Below are 25,234 nucleotides of genomic sequence, written 5' to 3'. Positions count from 1 at the left end.
CCCAATCCCATCTTGTTTCATTTATTCTTCTCCTATCTCCTACCCCACATGGGGGGGGTAGGAGATAAAATTTTCTTTTTAAGTGACAATTTTACTACCGAAACTTAAACTAGTTCTGAAAGTCTTTACCAAAGGTTTTGGAAGATCATAGACCTAACTACTGACAAATTTTACATTGTGGTTTTGAAAAATCACATTATATCTTGCTATTTTAGTTCTATGCTATTTATCTGAAATCTTGCTATCATGGTCTGTTATATATTAACTCCAAAATGACTCAGGGGCTTTAGTATGCGCTAGAGTTAAACTGGAGAGAAAAAAAGGTAAAAGGTGAACTACGTTATCATAATGACTAGGTTACTTCAACAGAGGGCCTTCTAGCACAGACTATTACTATGAGCTACCCATTCAAAGAGCACAGTGACAATAAAAAGAGGCAGATATTTTTAGTTTTAGAATTCCCTGAGTCTTTGGAGTTCTCATTGTTTCAATAATACTTTAAGTCAATTTTGAATAAACACCTATCTTTTACTCTGTACAATCCAACCTAAGGGCATTTTAAAAGAATATAAGAAGCCTTAGGCTCAATTAAAGTGCATCAGGACTCCTCACTCGGTCGATAGTTCATGGAACCATTGGACAATCTAATTCGGTTTGAATGGCACTTTTCTGTTCTTTAAGCTAACAAAAATTTCAAAGCAGCATTGACTGTAAATGCTTCTCAAGGAAAATCACCTGTGAATAAAAGTATTGATTATATATCACCTTCTTCTCTAATTGGGTTTCATATAAGAAGAGATGAAAGAAAAAATGTACACCAAGTTAAGGAATCTTTAAAAATAAATTAATAATGTACAATTTCATTGTACCAGCTATATGCCACTGGGTATCCATATAGAAAAGCACAGAACTAATACAACTCCCAAAGAATACTCTCCTTCTCTCTGCCCCCCTCCCTCTCTCTCTCTCTCAGACCCTTTCCAGGCTTGGAATTTCTCTAGGTACTTATTCTCTAACTGACTGGGAATAGAACAGATGATTTTTAAGAGCTTTGTCTGAAAATGTGGTTTGCCAGGTTTTATCTAATCAAACCAGTTACTGTGGATATTACTCACAGCAATCCTGTATGCTAGTGGTGGTACTTTTCAAGTACTGGGCACATTTGGACATGTTAGTCCATTTATTCCTTATGACAGCTCTGCATTTTACAAATGAAGAAACCGGGGCTCATAGAAATAATATAACAGTCACACAGCCGATAGGTGGAAAAGAAAGATTTTAAACCCAATTCTGATCCACAACGGTATCAGGGTGCCCTTCAACTGAGAGGATGCTCTAAACTTCCCAACCACTCCTGACTGCAAGCAACAACGTGTATCTCTGCTTGGAGATACAGACCTAGGACCAACAGGCACCCAGCCTTTTAACTGATATTTATATACAGACCAGGTCAGCAAAAGATCTTGAGGGTAACAGACAACCCTAAAATTAGCGCTGAACTTGGGGAACCTAAGGTAGGTGGAGGCAGGGCTCTCCACCTATATGTGAATGCAGATCTTCCCAAAGCCATGTAATGGACGAGATTATAATATGTGCTCACTCCCATTTATACTCTGCCTCTCTCTCTCTGGATGCTTTAAGCCTCTGACCTTCCTAAAATTTCAAACTAATGCAAACTCAGAAATGTGAACATGCATCTTTTAAAGAAATCCAGAACACATTAGATCTTTTATATGTTCTTGTTGTTGTTGTTGAAAGCACAAAGGTAGGATTGTCTGAAATCAGAAATACTTTCGACAAAAGAATAGCTTAGCATCATTGCTGAGATTGTTTGATTCCTACAATTGTTCTACTCATGACAGACTATTCCTATCTATCTTTAAAATGTGGCATTCCTGGGGTGCCTGGGTGGCTCAGTCAGTTAGGTGTCTGCCTTTGTCTCAGGTCATGGTCCTGGGATCCTGGGATCAAGTCCTGCCTCCAGCTCCCTGCTTTGGTGAGTCTGCTTCTCCCTCTGCCCTTCTCCACTGTTCATGCTCTCTCCCATGTTCTCACTCATGCTCTCTCTCCCTTGAATAAATAAATAAAATCTTTTTAAAAATGTGGCTTTCCTGCCATTGCACTGAACAAAAGATTTCAGCATAATGTATGCATATATTTATGTTCCTGTAAACAAATACACATTAGGTTCTGGATTTTATGTTAGTGGTGGTGAAAACAATCAATAAGTGACAGTAAAATTGAAAGGTTGACTTTTACATAAGTATTAAAAATTATGTAGTACCAGGAGACTCAGACTACTGCAATGTATCATATGACTTTCAAGTGTCTATGGTGTGCATGAGTGAGTGAGTGTGTGTGTGTGTACACAGTGGGGAACATGAAAAGGAGGGATGGAAGTGGGTGGTAGGCAGGCTTCCCTCCAAAGCAATGCATATAACATGACAAATTTGATTAAGTCTCCCTAAAACATGGATTACACAGTGTAAGCCTTACACAAGATTCCAGGACTGACTACCTCAAATCTTCTCGCTCAGTGGGATGTAACAAAGATTCCCCAACAGATACCTAGAATACTGTAAGGAAACAGTCTAATGGCTTGAGTCTCGTAGTCTTCTGAATAGAGCTATGTCGATGAATAAGGAAAGTGATCAGAGGACAGGTTTCAGTGGGCATGGCAGTGGCAGCTTCCCTTATGGGAATGCAGAGCATAGAAGGAGATTGGACAAGAGCCCAAAAGTGATGAACAGGGCGCAGAAACTCCGTAGTGACTGAGGACCCTGGCCATGAAGATTTCTTCCACACCAATCACGAAAGAAGTATCTCAGAATTGCTGTAAGTCACTTCTGAGGAGTTCATTGAGAAATCCAAGTATCCTCATTCATTTGTGGGTATTTTCTAGTCTATTCTAATTTATGGATAGTGAAACTTATTAGTAATCAACTGTGAGAGTTAATTTTTTTCGATTTTCTAAAACACATTCCTAATAAATAGTTATAAATTACGACTAAGGCTTACAAAATACGACTTATGTTGAATTTTTAAACAAGGAATTCCTTAAAGGGACATTTTCCCCAAGCAAATCACCAAGCTGTTTCGAAAACTCAAATCTAGGATAATCAAGAGCCATCCCAAGGGTTAAATCACAGAAATACTGAAGTTTGAAAAGTAGATAGATGCAAAGGTGGAGAAGGCTGAGCTCTGTGAGTCACTGATTTACTCTATGTCAACAGCTCGATACAATGCCCTCCAGGCAGCTAAGGCACCAGCGTGAAGAAAAAGAAACAGCAGGAGGAGTGATTTTAAAAAGTGGTAATCAGAACAGCATGGTGGAAAACAATCAGCCAATAGATGATGCCTGACAGAAAAGTGTTCAAAGCAAGTTGAAAGTTTTGTGAGGCAAATAAACCACAATGGAGCATGATAAATGAGATGACATATCGCTTGAGTATCTATCGTTACTTTAGGCAATTAAAGAGCCATATTAACCGTTCTCGGTTAGGCTGTTATCACAATTATGGCTGCCAGAAAGTGCTAACATCCTTCTCTAAACCGACAAAGCCATTTAGATTTCTGACTGAGGCAATTAGTTTCACTACATGATATTTTTTTATGGATGGTAAATCTGTGTCACTCCTTTTCAGATGGGAAAAATGCCATTTTCCCATTAACACATGCACAGCCAGGCACACAAATTTGTACTTTTAAGTACAATCTTACTTTGAAATAGTAATTAGGATAACAGACCCACATACATCTTTACTGTGATAAATTTTGAAATAAAAACACTCTCATTTACAAAAACCTGAGGGAATATCAGTATTGTTCATGCGACTCTAAAAGTTGCTACCTCTGCTTCAAGATAATTAGAAAGAAATTACTTCAATAACTTAGAAACTCATCCTTAACAATCCCAAACTTGCTACTATGGTTAGTACCCTCAGATGCAGATTCGTTCCATTTTCTTGAATTGAAAGGAATCACTTCAAAATAATAACTTCTAAGTGTTGCATTTTGGAGCCCTTACTGCCTAAAAAGATCATTGGAAGATGATGACTGTAATTTCATTATCTCTTTATAAGTCTTAAATCCACACATTTGGACATCAAGTTTATTTTTCTTTTCAGGTGAAAATAGCATCTAAAGTAGACATCCAGGTAAAGCTTTAGAATGACATGATAGGAACTCTGAGTGGAAACAGGATTGTCCTGGTGGCAGGATGTTTTGATGACCCAGAGATCCTAGCATAAAGCCATCTCAGTGGGATCCCTCAACCTATCAAGAATCGCAGTCTGACCTAGAGTCTGTGTGACTAAGTGGAGCAGATACGCTCTACCCCTGTAGTACCAAGATCTTCTTGCCCATCCTCACCACATGATGAGCTTGTTGACATTTCTTCCCCAGTATCCCAGTGCCCAAGTTAAAAGGTACTTCAGAAACAATTATTAAATTCCTAAGAGGTGAGGCTATTTTGACTAGTCCAAAGACATGATTTCCAGTATCTCAAAGGAACCGTAAGTCTACTGTTCTTACACTACAGGATTAGATTTTCAAAATGTACATTCTCAGTCTAATAGCCTCTTTGCTTCTGGTCCCTGCAGAATAAACACATCTATGTCAAAGATGAGGTCTTTCCCCTCAATGGAATCTTCTTCAGATAAGAGAGATGGAACTAAGAAAGAAGCCTGTGGAGGCTTCAAAGGAGGATGTACCTACCTATGCACATGCCACTGAACAAAAGGCATGAGAGTTCCATCCTGAAGAAAAATCACTCCCTAGTTTGATTAAGCCTCCATAGCCAATTAATGTGAGAATATTATATTCAATTACTTTGTAAATTATAAAACGCCATACAAATGCAGCATGGCAATTTATAGTAGCTTATAAAACCAATACCAACAATTCATTCCGCTAATTCAAGTTTAGATAAAAAGTGTCTATTAATTTTGAAAACAAATTAACATGCAAATGATATACTACAGAGAAAAGCAATTGAAGAAATAAAGCATTATGGATTATGTGTATTAATTAAAAAATGACTTAGCAAAGACTGCATAATCTCTCAATGTCTGAAAGCTGCTCATGCTTCCAAGGACTTACACGCTTGACTGAAATAAACATTATTCATAATTTATACTGCCTGTTGTGTTACCCTATGGGATAGATATTAATAATTCTTACTTTAGCCACATTCACATAATACTACTTAGATAAGAGTATTTCAAATTAAAGTTTTCTTTTAAAAATTATTTAATCCCTGGTGGTTTTAATTCTGGGAAAGAAATGCCATATTCTACTCCAGAGGGAAAAAAAAAGCTATAGTTTCAAGCCTGGTGCGTATACCTTTTCTAAAGTTTGAGAGAAAGAGTGAGAGCAAACATGGAGATGGTTTTGTTGGGTTCAATATAAAGAAAACAAAAATTAATTCAAAATGGAAGATTTGGGGGTGCCTATTTGGTTCAGTTAGTGAAGTGTCTGACTGGTGATTTCGGCTCAGGTCATGATCTCATGGGTTGTGAGATCCAGCCCAATGTCAGTCTCCACACTTGGCGGGGAGTCTGCTTCAAATTTTCTCCCCCTACTTGTGTAGGTACTCTCTCTCTTTCTTTCTCTCAAATAAATAAAATTTTTTTTTTTAATGGAAGATTTGGGGCAATGGAAGATTTAATGGAAGATCTGGGTAGCTCAGTGGGTTAAGACCACTGCCTTTGGCTCAGGTCATGATCTCAGGGTCTTGGCATCGAGCCCCACGTCAGGCTCTCTGCTCAGCAGGGAGCCTGCTTCCCCCTCTCTCTCTGCCTGCCTCTCTGCCTACTTGTGATCTCGGTCTGTGAAATGAATAAATAAAATCTTTGAAAAAAATGGAAGATTTCTTCCATGATATTTGCCTTTCATAATTAAATAACATAACTTAAAGAATTACTCTTATATACAAACAGATTAACATATCCTCACAATAATTAAAAAGCATTATTATATTTTCTAACACAATACCTTCTTTATCTTTTCAAGATTAAATGCTCATAATGAGAACATAGAAAAGTAAAGAATTTTATCATGTGCATGTTTGTCATTAAAAATTTCATACACTAAATGTAAGAAAGATAAGGACTCTGCATTAATTTACAATGTTAGAATTTATTGAATTCCTACCATTCTCCTGAGGTTAATTTGAAATTTTGCTTACATCTTTCTATATAAATATTTAAATATTTTTAATATATAGATACATTTGTATTTTTTGTATTTTATTTTTTATTTATATTTTATTTTTATTTTATATTTATTATTTACTAATATATATTATTTCCTTATGATATAACACTGAAAAATCAGTGTTATTCCAGTTATGAATTTCATATATTTTATTTACTTATATTGTGGTAAATAAACAGATTATACATTTTTAGGATACAATTTTACATGTGTATACATATGTATTCACTCAGACCTATATTTGTAACTCTAACTCTATGAAGGGAAGGAAGGAAGGAAAGAAGGAAGGGAGGGAATGAGAGATGGGAGGAGGAAGAGAGGAAAATGTATACTTCTGGGGAGTGGACTTATGGGTAATTATTTCCATCTTTAGAGGTTTCTATACTATTCAAAATGTTACTAGCCCCATGTCTTGATTTGAAAAATATTTATCAGGGGCACCTGGGTGGTTCAGTGGGTTAAGGCCTCTGCTTTCAGCTCGGGTCATGATCCCAGTATCCTGGGATCGAGCCCTGCATTGGGCTCTCTGCTCCGCGGAAAGCCTACTTCCTCCTCTCTCTCCCTGCCTGCCTCTCTTGCCTACTTGTAATCTCTGTCAAATAAATAAATAAAATCTTTAAAAAAAATTTATCACATAATACTTAATTCACAGCAGAAAACTTTTAAACAGAATCTTAATTAGGTTGTTAAATTTTTTCCATACTAAATTCATTCATTCAAAGATCTATGTCCGTAATTTTGAATTCCATTTCCAACTCCTCCTAATTCGGGCTCTTTTTAATTACGTGGAAGAATGTTGTGAAAGTATTAAAACTATTCTTCAAAATTCGATAAGCAAAGGTTTTGAATTTACTTTCAGTGTATGTCCCACATCACTGTTAGGAGTAGATTAAGAGTAGGGAAGAGGGCAGGAGAGTTCCAGAGTCAATCACCTGATGATAGGAAATCATGGATCCAGATAGTGCAGGATCCCGATTAGGCCAAGTTTGTTAGAACCTTTGCTATTTTGCAAAGGTTTGGGGATTTGGCTGTGTTATTTTATGGAGTTACTTGAAAAACTTATGCTTTAGGCTATCAGTGTGTGTATCAAACTTCTAAAACATAATACATATCCAAGTCTTTTCACCAACTGGCATGAAATCAGAAAGGGCTCTCAAGGTCTAAATAAATGACAAGTTTTACAAACATATGTTTGGTAGGACACAATAAACATATAGAATATATGTGAGGAGAGACACCTGCTCAACTTCTATAGTTTAAAAACACATGCTTTTTGAAGAATGCAAAGGCATTTTTTACTGCCTTGTTAATTTTTATTGTATATATATCTTAAAGTGATTTCTCCAAAATTAAAAAAAGTTTATTAACATCTTTAAAAGTGTGCTATTCTGATTATTCCAGATAAATACTAAAAACAAATTTATAAACATCTATCAAGCTTATTAAATTTATTTTGGTGCCAAATTCCAATTTTCTAAATAGTGTGCAAAAGATGGGTGTAACAGTGTTCTCTACAGCTGCCTGTTCTAGATGTTTTGCATTAACAGGTAAGTGCTAACAGAGTAGTTAAGTTCATAATGCCTGAGTCACATAATGCTTATTGCTCCAATGAAAAAGAATCCTAAATATGAAAATTTATTTTAAAACTGGGGAAAAGAGGTCTTGCAAATTGAGAAGCTCATGTGCCTTTAGATCTGAGATGTTTGGGTCTACATGGTAATAACTACTACTTACAGACTACCATAAGACACCAAAAGCATTATAAATGACACCTCTGTTACAATAACCCTGCAAATTAGGGATCATTTCCATCATTTGTCATTGAACAATCCAAGTCTCAGAGAGGATAGGGTCCCCAAAAGTACACAGCTTCTAAAAGGGGAAGCTGGAATATGAACATGGGTCTGACTTGAACCCTTTTGTGTTCTCACTTGCATGATGCTTGTGACTGAAGCCATGGGTTTGGAAGAGATTCCCCCCAAAGGGAAGCATGAAGAAGGGATCCTTAACCCTTTTTTGAATTGAATAAAAAGTTATTGTTGCTATGAGAAATATTCATACATGAAACACTTAAAATTTTACACATACACACAAAGATTTCCTTAAGTCTACCCATCAATTCTCTAGTGAATCATGCACCCCAATATAAGAGAAATATACCCCTGGGTGGAGAAATAGAAACATTTCAGGAACAAGAGATGAACAGTGTCCCATAAAGGAAACAAGAGGAAAAGAATTAAAAACAGCAGCAAACTAGAGTTATAGAAGTCAAGATTGGAAAGAATTTGAAAAAGAGAAATTAAAATGAGGAACAAAATGAGTCCATTGCATTTAACAAATAGGAAGTCAGAATCTTTAGTATAATTGATTGAGCAGTGAGGTGAGGAAATTAAGATAAGAATAAGCTCCTTAGATGGCAAGTGGCTGTCATCTGAAGGTCAAGTGTGATAGGTTATTAATGGCTGCCTGGAGTGATGGGTTACAAGAAGGTTCTGATTGGGAAAGGTGCTTGGATTAACCACCAAAGGGTAAAAAGTAGAAAGTATGTGTACTAATAACTTGCCAACCTGGGTTGACAATTCTTTTGAGCAACTGTGTGTGAGGGAAGAAAAGAAATGGATAGTAGCTAAAAGGGACACAAGGCTGAGGTTTTTTTGTTTTTGTGGTAAAGTGAGAAAGATTTGAAAATGTTTACAAACTGACAGAAAACTTAGCTAAGAGAAAAAGAAACAGCTTGTAGAGAAAAATAAATATGTAAGAGAACACAAAGGAAGAGAGAATAAGGGTCAGGAGATGGGGCATCATTTTGTCTGAGAAGAGGAGAAAGTGAGGACCAATACAGATATATTTGGATATACAGAGGCAGAAAATGGAGGTATTCCATGACCTAAATCTCAAGGGACTCTAAAGTTTGCTGGGCAGGTGATGGGTGTGGAAAGAGTGAAGCTGAGTGTTTATTCACTCAACTAACATTTGATAAGCATCCCTGGGTTGCCAGGCATTCTTTAGGTACTAGGAATATAGTGAATAAAACTAAGTCCCTGCTATCACTCTTATTGGGGGAGATAAGACTGTTAAGAGAATGTTTATAAAAAATGCGGCTGGTGGTGATAACAGCTAAGAAAAATATACAAGGATAAGGAGGCTATGAGAGCCATTCAGTGGGAGGGTGTTATTTTATAGGGTGGTCACAGAAGGACTGTCCAACCAGAAGAAAAGGGGGAAAAGGAACAGCAAGTGGAGGGACCAGTAAGGGGGAGATAGGGTGTTCAAGTAACTGCCAGATTTGCAGATAGATTGAAGGGGGTGAGAGTGTGTGAAAAAAAGAGAAGTCAGGAATGAGTCCAAGGTTTTCCTGGGACAAGTAAAGGAATGGAGATGCCATTTCCTGATGGGGGAAGACTGTGAGAGAAGTAGCTTTGCAGAGTAGAGGCTCGGGAACTGGTTTAGGACATGTTAAGTCTGAGATTTCTATGAAACACCCACATGGAGATGTTGAGTAGAAGGTTGGATATCCAAGACTAGAATTCATAGAAGTAGTCCAGGATAGAGATATAAATTTGTGAGCCACTGAGATATAGATAATACATAAAACCATGAAATTATATGGGATCACCTACAATGTAAATAAAAACAAGGAAGAAAAAAGGTCCAAGGACTGACTGAGACTTTGAGCATTCCAACAGGTACGGACCATGAAGAAGAAAAAGAACTATCAAGGCTGTGGAGAGGCCAGTGAGGTAGGAGGAGTGCCTTGAAAGAGTTATGTCGAGCAAGGGGATAAGAAGAGAAAGTGCTACAAGAAGGGAGTGATCAAGTGTGTTGAATATAGTCCAGTAAAATTTGAACTGAAACCTAACTACTAAATTTATCATGGTGAAGATAATCAGTGACCTTGACAAAAATGGTTCCAGCAGAGTGGTAGAGATGAATGCCTTGTTAGATTCAAGAGAGAATAAGAAAACAGTATTTTGGTGACTGTGGAAAACTCTTTCTATGAGTTTTGATGTGAAGGGCAGTGGGAGTAAACAAATACAACAGTGTCTGGGAAAAGGTATGGGGTCAATGAGTTGTTTTTGTTGTTATTGTTGTTTAAGATGGAAGATATGGCTTCACTTTATGCCAGTAGAATTATCCAGCAAGGAGGAAAAATCACTGATATGGGAGGGAGGCAATTGCAAGAACGATGCCTTGAGCAAGGCAGAGAGATTAGCTTAACTGCACAAACGAAGGGACAGTTGATCCCTTGTAATAGGAAGAGAGGAGGGTACATATGTGAGTAAATTATCAGATCTGGAGGTGGGAGTGTATGGAAGCTATATTCTGATTGCTTCTATTTTCTCAGGGAAATAAGAAACAAGGTTATCAACAAAGTTAAGTGTATAGGAGATGCTGGAGGATTCAGGAACAAAAAAATTTTGAAATAACTAAGAAATAGACAGTCACTGGATTATGAACATCGATCAGGGGTCTGGGAAGCATGATGGATCCTCTTGAGATTAGTGGTGTGAATTTAAAATGAAACCAGTTAACTGGGTTGTTTTTGTCCTCCTTCATTAGTGATGTGGGTGCAGGTGCAGAGTAGAGTGTGAGTTGTATTTTGCTAAGCTTGGGTTTCCCCAGGCTAGGCAAGAGAGAGGAAGAAGGTGTTTGCTGGTGTATGCAAAAGCATGATTAAAATGACACACTATGACATGCCATGTATTAAGGAGGAAAGTGAGGATACAGGAGGTGTGTAGGTAGTAGTCTCCATATCTCTGTTAGATATATTTTTTTGTTCTTCCACATTACTTTTGTGACATACCACTCACTGAACTCTATTTAATATGTTCAATTGCACAAATGCTTTTGTAAATCAGTAGAACGTATGATGTGTTGATCTGTGGTTATAGGTTTTACCAGAACTGTTTTAACAGTTTCTTGAAACATGCTGTTATTTTATTTCAGTTATTTTATCTATTTCTTTAGACTTAGTTGTAGGAATATAGTCTCAAAAACAAAGGAAAACAATAATAAAGATGTTATCTATATTTATTCAATAAGCTCTCAAAAATCATTGAAGTATTGAGTAATTACACAAAATATTTGCCTGAAGTACTTAAGATTTTCTTATAATTCTGAGTGTCTTTAGACATTATTCATGACAGGCTACTCTAAAATTTATATGGATCACCCATTTCCTACATTGTAACAAAGATAAATAAACTTTACCAACCAAGTCACAAATCTTTAAGGGTTACAGCATCTATGCAAATGAGGCACTGGAAATGCTGGAGAAAGAAATATAGCCCTTAGAGCACTCCCAGCAGGATGGACTGACAGAAGTTTAAAATTTCACTTTCACTCTATCAAAGGGAATGACATCTTATTTTGACCAAACCAAGGCTCAGTTGGACCTGCAAGTCAAAACCTGTGGTTCAGCCTCTGTAGAGACCTTTAGCTCTCATGATTTCCCTGCAATCCTCCAGGCCCCTGATGTCTAGCACATCCTTGTCTGGTTATCTCTTCAGCCTTCCATGCCTGCTGTCCATTCCTTGTCAAAATCCCATCCAATATTATACTAGATATTAACTGACTAGAATCTAAATAAAAACTTGAAACATGACCTGCCCCCCCAAAAAAGGAAAAAGAAAAACAAACCCTATTCAGACTTTAAGAATGTCATAAAATTTGACTGATTTCCCACAGCAGATGAGAAATTTATTTCTTAATATCCACAGATTGTTCTCTTAATTCCTTTATGATATTACATTCTGCCTAAAATTATAGCTATCGGTATCTTCTCTCCCCTATTAAATGTTATGCTCCTTGAACAGCTAACACTTAACCATGCTATTACAACATACCAGGCACCGGCTGTTTGCTTTGCATACACTAGTGGATGCCATTATTAGCCCATTTTACAGTTGTGGAAACTGAGACAAAAAGAGCTTGAGTGATTTACCCAGGATCACACAACTATTAAGTAGAAATACTGAGATACTATTAAGTAGAAATACGGAGATATAAATTCAGATTCCAAAGGCTATGCTTTTTTTCTTATGCTCTACTGCACCTTGGACAGTGGAAGGTAAACAATAAATATTTGGTTTAAAAAAATTCATCTTTATACGAATTTTCACTCAACCATCCCACTAAATTCTAGGCACTGTGGTGGTGCCAGGAAAAAAAAAACATAAAAACAAGGAAAAATATGACATGGACTCTTCCAACAGGAAACCAACAGTCACAGACAACAGAAGTGAATACATCTTCAGATTTCCATACTTTACTGGGCTTTTTCTTCCCAGACAACTGAAAGGCCTTGTGACAAAGGCTCCAGTTGTAAAAACTAGTTATAGTGCTCTCTTGTCACTGCAATAAAATTGATTGTATTAAAAAATAAGCCACCTTAATTTAACATTCTACGGTTGTACAGTTGGTGATGCAGGGACTGAATTAGATACTGTAATGCAGTCTTTGAGAGTATATTGAATACACTTCATTTCTTCTGTAATATAGATGTTCTCAGTTGAGACAGGGAATGTAACTTAGCATTTTCAGAACCACTGGCTAAATTACCTCTATTGATGAGGCTCGGCAGGTTCTTTCTGAATGATTCTAAATAACTGCCAAGGGATAAAAGATAGTGCACCATGGGCTGTAGCGGCAGCATGCTCAGAGCCTACTGGGAAGAGAATAAAGCACAAGGTCCTGTGCATGAATGGTTCTATGTTCTGCCTGGAGCATGGCTGACTGACCATCCCTGAAATTGTATAAATGAAAGGAAGCAGGCCAAGGTAGACATTTGTATTAATAATTGTTGTGTATGAAGTAAATTAGGTTATCCCAACAGGTCCTTCCTAAAGGAGTGGAAAGTCAGTATAAGTCTCCAGAAATAAAGTCTGCTAAAGCAATCTTTTCAAAGCTTTTGACAAACTGCAAACCTCAGCCATTTTTTTCTCATTGAAAGGAGAGTTCAGGGAGAACTTTCAGTCCAGCTCATATGTGTGCGTGCGCGCACACGCGTGCACACACACACATAATGTATAGCTGTATGAAGCATAAACTAGGACATCAGAGTTACATAGCATTGTCCTTATTCACAACGGAAGTCAAGGGACCTGGTTCTGTCATTAAGCAGAGGGAGGATTTTTCACCAATGTCAGAGAACAGGTGGAGGACAGTTCCAGGTTACTTTAGCTCCTGTGTATATTCCCACATGCGCAATCTGTAGTACAGTGGAGTCTGAACCCCTTATTTTTACAGTTATGTGGAGACTGCAGGCAGGAACAACAACAGCCTTCCCAAAGTCGAGAAATTCAACCAAACCATTATTAAGATTTCTAATTTTTTGAAGAAAACAATAAATATGAAAACTTTTTGCTTTCTGATCCTAAAGAATAGAATTTAACCTGCTTATTTCCTGGTGTAGAAATTTCCAGTTTTCTAAATTCTTCTTTTCAACATGTCCCCTTCATGAAGAGCCCATAGTAGGGAAAGAATGGTGAGAAATAGTAATCCCATTCAATAATGCTATAGAATCATATTTTCTTCTAACCTCTATAGAAAAAAAAAATGAATCTGTTTGGTAACAATATCCTTGACATCAAAAAATACATATCATTCAATCTTATGTCATTTCATAATAAATTTTTTTATTTTCACTTGTATAAATACTAACTACGTCTAAATAAGATTTGAATCCAAAAGAGCAATCAAAGTTTATAAAAAATGCCAAGTCATTCAAATATTTTAACTCAATTCAATAATAAATAGATTTCCAAACTTTCTCTTAACCTATTTTCATTGAAATTGGGGTAAAACATAAGATTTAACTCAAGTAATTAAGGAGGAATACTACTTAAATGTAGGAAATAAATTTCCTTCACGGCGCTATTCTATTTCTTAACTATGCAAGCATTTAAAAAACAAGAATGTAAAAGTTCATGGCTGATTAAAACCTGAAAGACATTATTACCTAAAAGCTCTTATTTTTCTTAAGAAACTGAACCTCCATGTGTAGAAACAGAATGCACATGACTAATTCATCTTAAGCAAGAAATACACTTGATGTGGTTTGTGCCGTGATGATGAGAACACAATAAACTGTGAAAAATGTCATTTCTGGAAAATTATTTGGCTAGTGTTCAGCAAGAGACGAATCTTTGTAACAGATGTGACATGATGACTTTGATGAATTGAACTTATTAAAATATGGAGCATTTTAGAAGATATTCCCTTAAAACTGAATTAATTTAGATAGAATATACTGTATGTCATTATTCACACAGCCATTTCCATCACTGCAGAATAGATCTGTGTCAGTGAGATGATGTCTTCCTTCAAATACCTGCTTGGGGTCCACTTTTTGTTCTCTAATTTAAAAAGTGAAGAGGAAACTTGGACTTACTCTCTGAAGTTTCCACCAGCTAGAAGTCTATAATTTTTGTATTTTATGCACTCGGAAACTTTCCACATTTGAAGATAAAAATATCAAAAGAAGATCTCTCTTCTAAAAAAAAGTTTTTTTTCTACTTAACAGAAAAGTCTGAGCTACAAGGCATTCTGAATAAAGAGTGGATATCTTGGTCAATCACTACAGACATATCATTTTTCAATTTGTTACAAAGAAATTAAAAGCCCATAAATATGAATATTAGCACTTAATACTCTATTATGGGGCTTTAGTGTCCCATAACGTATATATTGGGATGTCAGACAAGGAGTCAGTTTTATATAAGTGGATGTATTCTTATTTCTGGGCTTCATATGATGCCCTTAATGGATCATGCCAAAGCACATTTAGCTAATTTTGGTTATAGTTTAAAAGTCAGAAGTTTGAAGATCTATAATTTAGGAATCTATTTAGATATCATTCTTGGTATCCTAAGGCATTTAAAAGGCTAGCTAGCACAGAGTGAGACAAGGTGAGAACAAATATGTGACAAAAAATGTCATTGTTAAGAGACTGATCGTGTTGATTTTAAGACCAAGCCAACTGTAGCTACTTTCAGCAAGCAAAAGCAAGATGTAGCAAAGAAACATTCCACACTTAAAATGATGCTGATTTCCAATCCCCCAAAACAAACATTCTCATATGAACTGTCCACTTTGAATGTTATCAAAACTCTTCCTAAAAAGAATGCTTATATTGTTCATGGCATCTAATTTACAATACAACAAGGGTATTATAAATCACTGAAAGTACTAAAGTAGGTGAAATCTTAGCAATCATTGTACTTTAGGGTAATAGACTGAGTTCCTGCTTCTACAGAGAAATAAGACAGGTCAATTTTCACTAATAATTTACAATGAATGAAGGCATTCTTATTTACTCTATTTCTAACAAAACAGAAGTCTAGAAGATGAGCAAGTTGCTTTAGTTCCTAGAGTTTCCAGAAAGTACTGGAAGTTCTAAAAATGGAAAAAATTTCCTATTCTTTAATGACAAAATAAAAGCTTCCCCCTACTCACAATGACAAACAGGAGGAGTTTCTCAATCCAAATTCATTTGCCTTGTGGTTTTGATTAAATATATACACATTGGAAACTTCATATTACAGAGAATATACAATTCTTGCAGTGATATTCTTACAAATTATGATATTTGATATGAAGTCAAGCAATCTTTCATTTTGTTCAAAATGTTCCAATGACCTGAAATTGTCATCAGTTTATGTTCTGCAAAGTCTCTCTTCCTAAAGTCTATTAATACCACCAAACTAAAGATTAAGATTTTTCCCTCCCTCTTAACAGGAGAGGTAATGCCTATGAGAAAACAACATTTTTAACAAATAAAACCCAGGGGATCTAGTCAGGCAAAGGAATAAATCCTCATCCTTCACACAACTTTCAAACTGGAAAACAATACAAGAATTCAAAAATCGCTTCTTTTCAACTCATGCTGTATAATGTACAAAGTAAGTTTTATGTAATGGCCATGCCAGATCCACTTTGCTGTCAGACATGAGAATTCAATGGTTAGAGGCTTAACTTTAATATGCAAAGTAGAGGGTTGGGCGGAAATGGAGGGGGGCATCAGGATAAATAACCCACACAACTGGAAGTTGGAGTTCAGATCATTCCCTATCTGGGGATATACAGGGCATATTGGAGAATGGTCAGACTACCTGAAAGGAAACCACAAGCTGATTAGTTCCACTCCAAGGGATGGTTTTTAAAAACCCGTTCTTATTCTTTACCATTGATTGGATGTCTAAATAGAAGGCTACATATGGTGAAAGATATATACATTGGGTCATTACAACAGAAGGGCGATAAATTATTCGGGGTGCCTGCAGAGAACTCTGTAATCCACTCTTTCCATTTTCACTCTCACCTGTGAAAAGGCCTGAAACTTATGCCAATTGGTTGTTAATAATGTGCTCTGGAAGGGAGCAAGTTGAAATTGTTCCCAAAACTGCAAATCAAGAGACAAAGTATGTGTGTCTACTACTGTTGAATGAAATTATATATCAGAACAAAAGACCGTGTCTGCAGTACAGGACTAAAGCATGCTTTCATGTGTCCTATAAAATCCAAAGCTCTGGGCAGCACAAAGCTCTGGAGTGCTTATATTTCTACTCCCAGAAGAATATCATAACATAGATGCAGCTAACAGAAGCCTCCAAAAGGAAGTTTGTGATATGAAATTTAAAATAATTGTTTTTTAAATTTGTAGTTTCCAGATTGAGTTTCTACTGTGCCTGCCAAACATTCTCCTTCTTTTTCTGTGAGTTAGCTACACAAATATGGATTTCATTTGTTTATTAAGAAAAGGAAGTGGTGATTCAGCCACTTTGTATAGTTGTGCTAGTGTTCCTGTTTCTATTCTTCCACAGGACACAGTAAGAGGTGACAGGTCAGAAGCTAAGAGGAAGGGAGAGCACAGTGGGGCGGTGATTAGGAAGAGCGAGCTCCTTGGATGTCTGGCTTGGTCTGCAGCTCGGGCTGCGTCCCTCAGACCTTCTGATTCACCTCAGTGCCTGGCCAGCCTCTGCTGCTCCATTTTTGTCCTTTTCCTCAATCTGGATGGTCTCTGGGCAGCAGAAATGCTATTACCAAACTCTCTTTTATGTAGGTTCCAAATGCTAGTTTTCCAGAAATCTTTCATCCTCAAATGTGTCAAGTAGAAGAGACTCTCCTCTTGTCTTTCTCTAAAAATTTTGTGGGTCTGTATTTATTTGCAACAGGAACATCAAATGTACACATTCCAATGCTTTGTGCTGTCCACATGCCACTTATGAGCCACTTGTCACAAGTACGCCACTCCCTTTCTCTGAGCCCCATTTCAAGTTGGCGAGTAAAATAGAGCAATACTAGCAGTCTTGTCTACTTCACAGGGCTGTAGCATCAAATGATCTATATGAAAGGGCTTTTGATCACTAACTTCCAATTAAATGTATTGCAAAACAATTAGCCAAGAATGTTTTCAAATGAAGGATGCATATATTCTTACACACCACAGGCAAAATTATAAGGCTATGCATATGGACTATAAAAGCTCAGTTAACTCAAGGAACAAAGAAGGGAGGAGGAAGGATTTACAAAGAAGGGAGAAGACAGAGGACACGTGTGAAGGTACACTGCATATTCAGCAGGGATCTGAGAAAGTATGGCTTGAAAAGGTGCTTATTTGAAAACATCACTATCATGGTTAAATTTGTGTCAGTGTAGCTAGGCTATGGTGCCTGATTGTTTGGTCAATGAAGCTGTTTTAGAGATATGATTGACATTTACAATCAATTGACTCCGAGTGAATAAGCAAATTGTCCTTGATTATATGGGTGGGCTTTGTCCATCAACTGAGGGCCTTAAGAGCAAAAACCAGGGCTTCCCAGAGAAGAAGGCATTTTGCCTCAAGACTATAACACAGAAACCCTGTCTCAGTTTCGAGTCTGCTGGCCTGCCCCACAGATTTCAGACTTACCAGCTCCTACAGTTATGTGACCAAATTCCTAAAATAAATCTCTCTGATAGATATCCTATTAGCTCTGTTTCTCTGGAGAACCTTGACTGATAAAGTCACCAAACCCATTTTCCCTGGTAAACACAGTGGATTCTTTTCAGCCCTCATATTGTTTGACATTTTGTACCTCAACCATGCTAGCAATACAAGGTAGAAAGAATACAGCCCCAAGTGAATGATCATTTTTGGTCACAGTGAGAAGAGTTTAGTATCTTCTAAAATCATAACTATCTCCATTTGGGTATCTTACCAATAACTCAAACCCAAAATCTCAACAATGACAAATTTTTCCTCCATAAAATATTCCTTTTTTGAGATGCTGCTCCCATGGTGTCCTATTTGTCCCCACTATAGAATCATCCTTCACTTTTCCTCTGGTTCTCCCCTCATATTAATTCTTCAAATCCTATCACTCTTCTTAGGTAAGTTTTCTCAGATGAAGCCCATCTTAGGTTTTCTTCACGTTTCCTCCAGTAGCTACCTACAAATTATTCTCAGATCAATCATTCTAAATAGACTTTCATTTATTGCTTACCAAGTGCGCATTGCTTTTTTAAATTAAAATTGAAGATCCATATGCTGCTAAGTCTGGCATTCAAGGCTCTCCATGTGGAATCCTGATCAAGCATTCCAGAATATCCTTTACTACTTCTATCAAGAGCTATCTACTCCAGACACCTTGGCCTCTCCAATGGCTCATTTCCACCTCTTAGGCCACCTTCTCCTTCTTCACTGTCCCAATTATTTCCCATCTTTCAGGTCTCAGCTCAAGTTCCAATTTTCCTAGCCATTCATATGCTTAATAGAACTTCCTCATTCAGAATTAGTGTTGTGATTACCTGGCTCATTCATTTGGCATTTAAGTATAAAGTGACTTGTAGGGTTAATAAATAGTAAACAGTGAAGACTATTCTCTTCAACCAAATTAGAAGCTGTCTGAGACAGGATTATATTTTTAAAATAATTTAAGGAGGGGTGCCTGGGTGGTTCAGCTAGTGAAGCCTGCCTTTGGCTCAGGTAGGTTCTTATCACAGGGTCCTGGGATAGAGCCTGGCAACTGGCTCTCTGCTCAGCTGGGAGACTTCTTCTCCCTCTGCCTCTGTCCCTCTGCCTGCTTGTGCTCACTCCCTCACTCGCACTCTCTCTGTCTCTCTTAAATAAATAAATTAAATCTTAAAAAAAATAAAATAATTTAAGGAACAAAAGAAGGCTAGGAGGGATGGAGGGAGAAACTTAATGAGAGACCTTCCTTTGTACTCATAAGCTGTGAGTTACAATTTGGCACTGCGTGTATCTTACATCCAAATGCTATACTTATTTCCCATTGTGGTAATAATCAAAAGAGACATTTTAATAAAATGTGCTGTCCTGAGGATACATGAGTTTTCCAGTTGTGGTTTATTTGTATTACATCTGTTCTACCTACTCTGGGCAAAATGGCTGATAGGTATAGACCACAGTCAGGGAACAAAGTGATGATAATTAATGTGGTTGGGGGTGCTCTGAAAAACAGCACCAAGGTTTTCTGTATTGGTAAACACAGTGCACATTTTTCAGTCTTCATCCCATTTACCAGTTTGCATTACCTAACACTGTTCACCACTCTCTTCATTTTAAGACTTTTCCCGTGTCTCCCTTGACTCTAGTATGTCCTGATTCTCCCTCCACCTCCCTAAGCCTTCATCTCAGTCTTCTTTAAGGGCTCCACTTTTCCATCTCAGTCTTCTTTAAGAGTTTCCATTTTTCCACCTACTTCTTAAGGGACAAACTCTAAAAGGGAGTAGGGGAGGGTCTCGTCTTCATGAGCTGAATAGCCTGATAACTTCAATCACGTCAATAACCAGCTATACTTTCATTATTCCCAAGCTCTCACTCCAGCTCAAACCTTTCCCCTGAGTGGAATGACAACATAGCCAACTGGCAACTGGATGCTTCTGTTTGAATGTCCAATATGCATCTATAACTCTCCATTAGACCAAACTTCTTCTGCTTTCTTTATTCCTTGTCCCAGTGGCCTGCACTATTATTACCCAGAGCAAGGCCTGAGAATCACCCCCGCTTCTCTCTCTTCTTCACCCTTACATCTAGTCACAAATTTCTGCCTTTTCTACCTCATTAACAGCACCTGAATCTATCCCAATCTCTACTTCTCTCCAAGCCATTATAGTTCTCACCTAAGGAATTGCAACAGTACCTTAATCATCTCTCACTTCCCTTTTGTCCTTCTGTCCTTTAGCAAGAATGATCTTCCTAAAATATTCATCTGACCATGTCTCCATGCTTCTTACATCTTTCAGACTTTGTATACTCTCAGGGTAATGACTTAGCATTCCTGCATGGACCTTCGCAGACTTATCCACTCCAATTTCTGCTCTCTTGATTTATGGCCCTGAACTTTACACTTCAAACTATTTAAAATGCAGCTTTCCCCAATACCATTCTGTCTCATGCCTCAAAGCCTTCAAAAATGCTAGCCTTCCTGAAAACATTGCATTACTTAAGTTTTTCATGTCAATAATTCCTTGACTTATCATAAATCCAGAGGCACCCCTGTTCCCATCCCTCACCCAAATCTGGGTTATTTACCCTTCTATTGTTCTCCTTTTGTACCTGGATATAACCAGAGCAAATAACCAGAGCACTTCTTCTCACATAATATTGCTATATTTTTGTTTGTTTTGCTTCCACTAGACTCTTAATTTCCTTGAAGACCGTGTCTTATCTTGTATTTTATCACCACCATATACAGCAGAGGGTATGGCATATATTAGGTACTCAATATGAGTTTGATGAATGAATCAGTGATAAATGGCACTATATTTGAATAACTGTATTAGCTAATTATTAATAACCCTTTAAAGTATCTCCTGACCCTATATCCTATGATTCTATACTTTTTCATTTCCTTGACCATAAAGAAATACTTTCTAATAAAAAATTCTACAGAAATAAAAGCTAGAGATGTATATGTATTTCTCAGACTGAAGTTATTAACAAGTAAGAAAATGAGAAAAAAGCATTCTTTTATTTAACACTAAGCAAATCTCAAGAAAGCATGTGGAACTGTGAAAATTAAAAAGGCATTAAAAATATCATTCAGAATTATTTTTTTAAAATCATATGAACACTTAGGTAACCTAAGATACTTTAGTTTCATGGCTTGACTTTTAATTACACCAAAGCTAGAACTGAGGTTCATTTAACATCTAGATGAGGGAATTCTTTCTATGTTATAGTCTAGGACTCCATTCTGATCAAACAGGTCACTTAGTCAACTGAGGCCAAATGTAGGCCAAATTCATGGTGTCCCAATCATCAGAAATGAAGCAGAAGCCACCCTTTTACAAGAGAAAATCGCAGCATTTTAAGTAGCTAGTTTAGAAGAACGAGAACATTGAGGATTTCTCTGTAATCACATGCTCCACAAAGATTATTGAGTACATAGACATTCATGAGGAAACAATGATGTACCCTTCAATTACTTGTTTGACCTTGTTCAAAACGCTAACATTCAAAATGATTCCAAACTGTTTTCTAACAGAACTTTATTTTAGAGTGACTTTCTTGACCAGGCTAGTTATTGTCCACAAATCCACAATTGGGAAGTCATATAATTATCTCCCCTTGTCCCAGAAGCTTTTTATTTGCAGGCTTGCATAGGCAGAGAGTCTTAGGAATCAGCAACATAACTAAATATTTGATCACAAGAAAGTCAAACAGGGAAGAGTGCTGTGACACCCCATTTGTTTGTAGACTGGCTACTTGAAAGGTTTACAGGTGTCTGATGAACAACCGACAGCAAAAACTTTAAAACTGAGAGGTGCCTTTTTAGTAATTCTGACTGTGTTAGTGCTACCTGTTCTGTTTTTTATTTTTTTAATCTAAAAAGAAACACTCTTTTAACTCTCTCTTATTTCATCTATCAAGTATCTCTGGGAGAGAAAGTATCCATGTCTAAACTCTCTTTGGTTTTAATCATCTGTCTCCCACCAAAGAGTGACAGTTACTTACTTTTCAAACCTTCTAAGAGTGACATTAAAAGCATTAGTAGCAGATGGAGGCTTTGGCTGTACAGATGGGACTTTGGGGGTGACTTTGGTGGAAGGCACTCATGTACACACACTTAGGACATGAGCTTCCCCCAAAAAACACAATCAGCCCTTTAAAAAGTAAAAATTAAAAAAAAAAAGGTTAGTGATATTTTTTCATAAAAGTATTACTAAACATTAAACTTTCGCCTGAAACAACTGGAAGTTTGAAATGAAATAGATAATCAAAATTGTTCCTAGTTGAGGAGGTTAGTGTGAACCCAGTACTGTTGTAGCAAAGGTAATGAAGTCATTCAGTGGCACAAGAGACAGTAGAGAGAAGAAAGAGAAAGCTGTAACAGAGTCTGATGATGCTTAAAGTTAAAAAGCCCTCCTTATCAATGATGTTACAAAGTAACGTAGGCCGGACTGGGGCTCATGACCTGGCATTAAAACCCTACTCTTCTTATAAAACAATTCCCAACTTAAACAAACAAACAAACAAACAAAAAACCTCTTCCTTTTTACTTTTATTTCCTGCCCAAAAATTCTAGTAATATTTATTTTAAGATTATATTTCTTTATTTATTTGAGAGAGAGCGTTCAAGTATGGGGAGGGGCAGAAGGAGAGAGAAAGGGAGGGGGAAAAATATTTCAAGCAGACTCCACGCTGAACGTAGAGCCTGACACAGTGCTCAATCCCATGACCCTGAGGTCATGACCTGAGCCAAAACCAAGAGATGGATGCTTAACCAACTGAACCACCCAGGTGCCCCATTCTAGTGATAATAGTTTTGAAGAATGTTTTTCTTCTCTAAAATGTTACAGTAAGACAGAGGTTACATTATTACCCAAGTGGCATACCTATGTAAATCTCTCTGAGGATTTCTGGCTTTTTCTATTCTTTTTTTTTTTTTTTTCCTATTTCTTAAGGAATTATTTCCAGACAGGGCAGCAGAGATTGGCTGTTACCAAATGTGTTTACCTTTTCTTCTGAGCCCACAGCTACATTTCTTGTTCTTTCTTGCAGTTATATGTGAAAATGGAAGTTGACTCTTGCCAAAGGAATGTGGTCAAAAGTGATATAAACCATAAAACCCTGAACTTCAAGTGCTGGCCAAAAAAAATTCTATCTAACCTTTAACTCTCTCTCCTTATTTTTCTTATCTGATGGTTGCATATCTATGCTCAGTGTAACTTTAGATCACTCGGATAAAAGATAGTCTCCATCACTCTGGGTCCTTGAAAGATTATCCCTCATCATATATAAGAAATAAATGTATATTGTGGTAAACTACTAACATCTCAGGGTCTGTCTGTTATAATAGCTATAGTTATTCTAAAACAGATGGCATCTAGAAATAGAACAGTAGAAAAAATAATGTTGCAAAGAAAAACATTGTCGGGGCACCTGGGTGGCTCAGTGGGTTAAAGCCTCTGCCTTCAGCTCAGGTCATGATCTCAGGGTCCTGGGATCAAGCCCAGCATCGGGCGCTCTGCTCAGCGGAGAGCCTGTTTCCCCCTCTCTCTCTGCCTACTTGTGACCTCTGTCAAATAAACAAATAAAATATTTTAAAAAAAAAAGAAAAACATTGTCAATATTTTTGTTATCTAGTTCCTCCTCTCCCCCCCCTTTTTAAATACCCTTATTTGCCTCAATTTGTGGGTCATTCCCCATTATCTTTCCCTTTTCAAAAATTCCAAAGTTCTGCTTAATCTGGCACTAAATCTACATAAACAATATGAGAGGGAGCATTGAAAAAAATTGCCACTAAACACAGTTCCCTCTTCAAAAATGGCAGCTGAATCACTCAAAACAGAAGACATAAAAAGACGCTAGGGAATCTATTCTATGTAAGAATTATAGTTAAACCCACTTTTTCTACCTTTTGTTCCAAGAGACAAACCTGTGTTCAGTGTCCCAAAATGAACTACCCGTCTGTGACAGCCTATGGTCATTCTATTATAGTCCCCAAACAGCCTTAAATGCAAACTAGTTCTCCAGGCTTGTTTTCTCTGTTTCTTTGGTTTGTTATGGTGACTATATCTGAATTTTATCTACCCATCCTAGTATATTATGGTGATTCTGCTTCCTATAAGATAAATGGTTTGCTCTATCGACAATAATGCCCATTATTATAGAAAAAATAAGCCATTACACACCCAAAAGCATACTCTTTGAGCCCAAATAGAAATTAAAATATGCTAATAATTAAGCAGGAATATAACAAAGAGGAAATTAAAGGAACATTTACTGAAATACTCTGAGACAATTTTATATTTAATTTTCTTGTCTCAAAGGAAAAACTCTTATCATCACACTTAGATGTGAATTAGATAATTTATAAGCTTGTCTTGAGTAACCAGCTGTATGAAAGAGCACATGGAAGATGGGAGATCTATAGGTAACTAAGAAAACTTAAGAGGAACTGTAAATAACAGAGGGTAGGATAAGACACAACAAAGAAGGTATTTACAAAGAAAGTGGTAAACCTTAAACCTTACTTGCCTGAAAAACATCTTTTTTTTTTAAAGATTTTATTTATTTATTTGACACAGAGAGATCACAAGTAGGCAGAGAGGCAGGCAGAGAGAGTGAGAGGGAAGCAGGCTCCCTTCAGAGCAGAGAGCCTGACGTGGGACTCAATCCTAGGACCCTGAGATCATGACCTGAGCCGAAGGCAGTGGCTTAAACCACTGAGCCACCCAGGCGCTCCTGCCTGAAAAACATCTTATAGAGATATGGGAATGGGGGAAACGGGCTTAAGAGAGATAGAGATGACATGGGTTCAAATTTTGGTTCTGCTTCCTGCTAAATGTGAGTGCTTGAGCAAAATTACTTAACCTGCCCAACATTCAGTTTCTCAATCTGTAAAATGGATATAATAAATCTCTACATCATGAGGCTGGTATGAGAATTGGTCTGTAAAGAGACATGTTGTTGGAAGTTTACCACAAACTGCAATTATTAGCGTATCTAGAAAAGATTTACAATTGACTTAAAAGTCATATTGTTTTTTCAATATGAAGTAAAGATATC

The 25,234-nt window shown here is 37.0% G+C and overlaps 1 protein-coding gene across 3 annotated transcripts in view; it reads right to left on the bottom strand.

Annotated features, from left to right (window-relative positions):
- The window catches only part of COL25A1 (collagen type XXV alpha 1 chain), a 467,999-nt gene that overhangs the window by 180,223 nt on the left and 262,542 nt on the right, over positions 1–25,234 (bottom strand). The gene's annotated exons all lie outside the window — the stretch shown is intronic.

This window comes from Meles meles, chromosome 2 (genome assembly GCF_922984935.1).
Source record: "Meles meles chromosome 2, mMelMel3.1 paternal haplotype, whole genome shotgun sequence".
Classification (NCBI taxonomy): domain Eukaryota; kingdom Metazoa; phylum Chordata; class Mammalia; order Carnivora; family Mustelidae; genus Meles; species Meles meles.
This window is presented reverse-complemented; position numbering and strand designations above follow the sequence as displayed.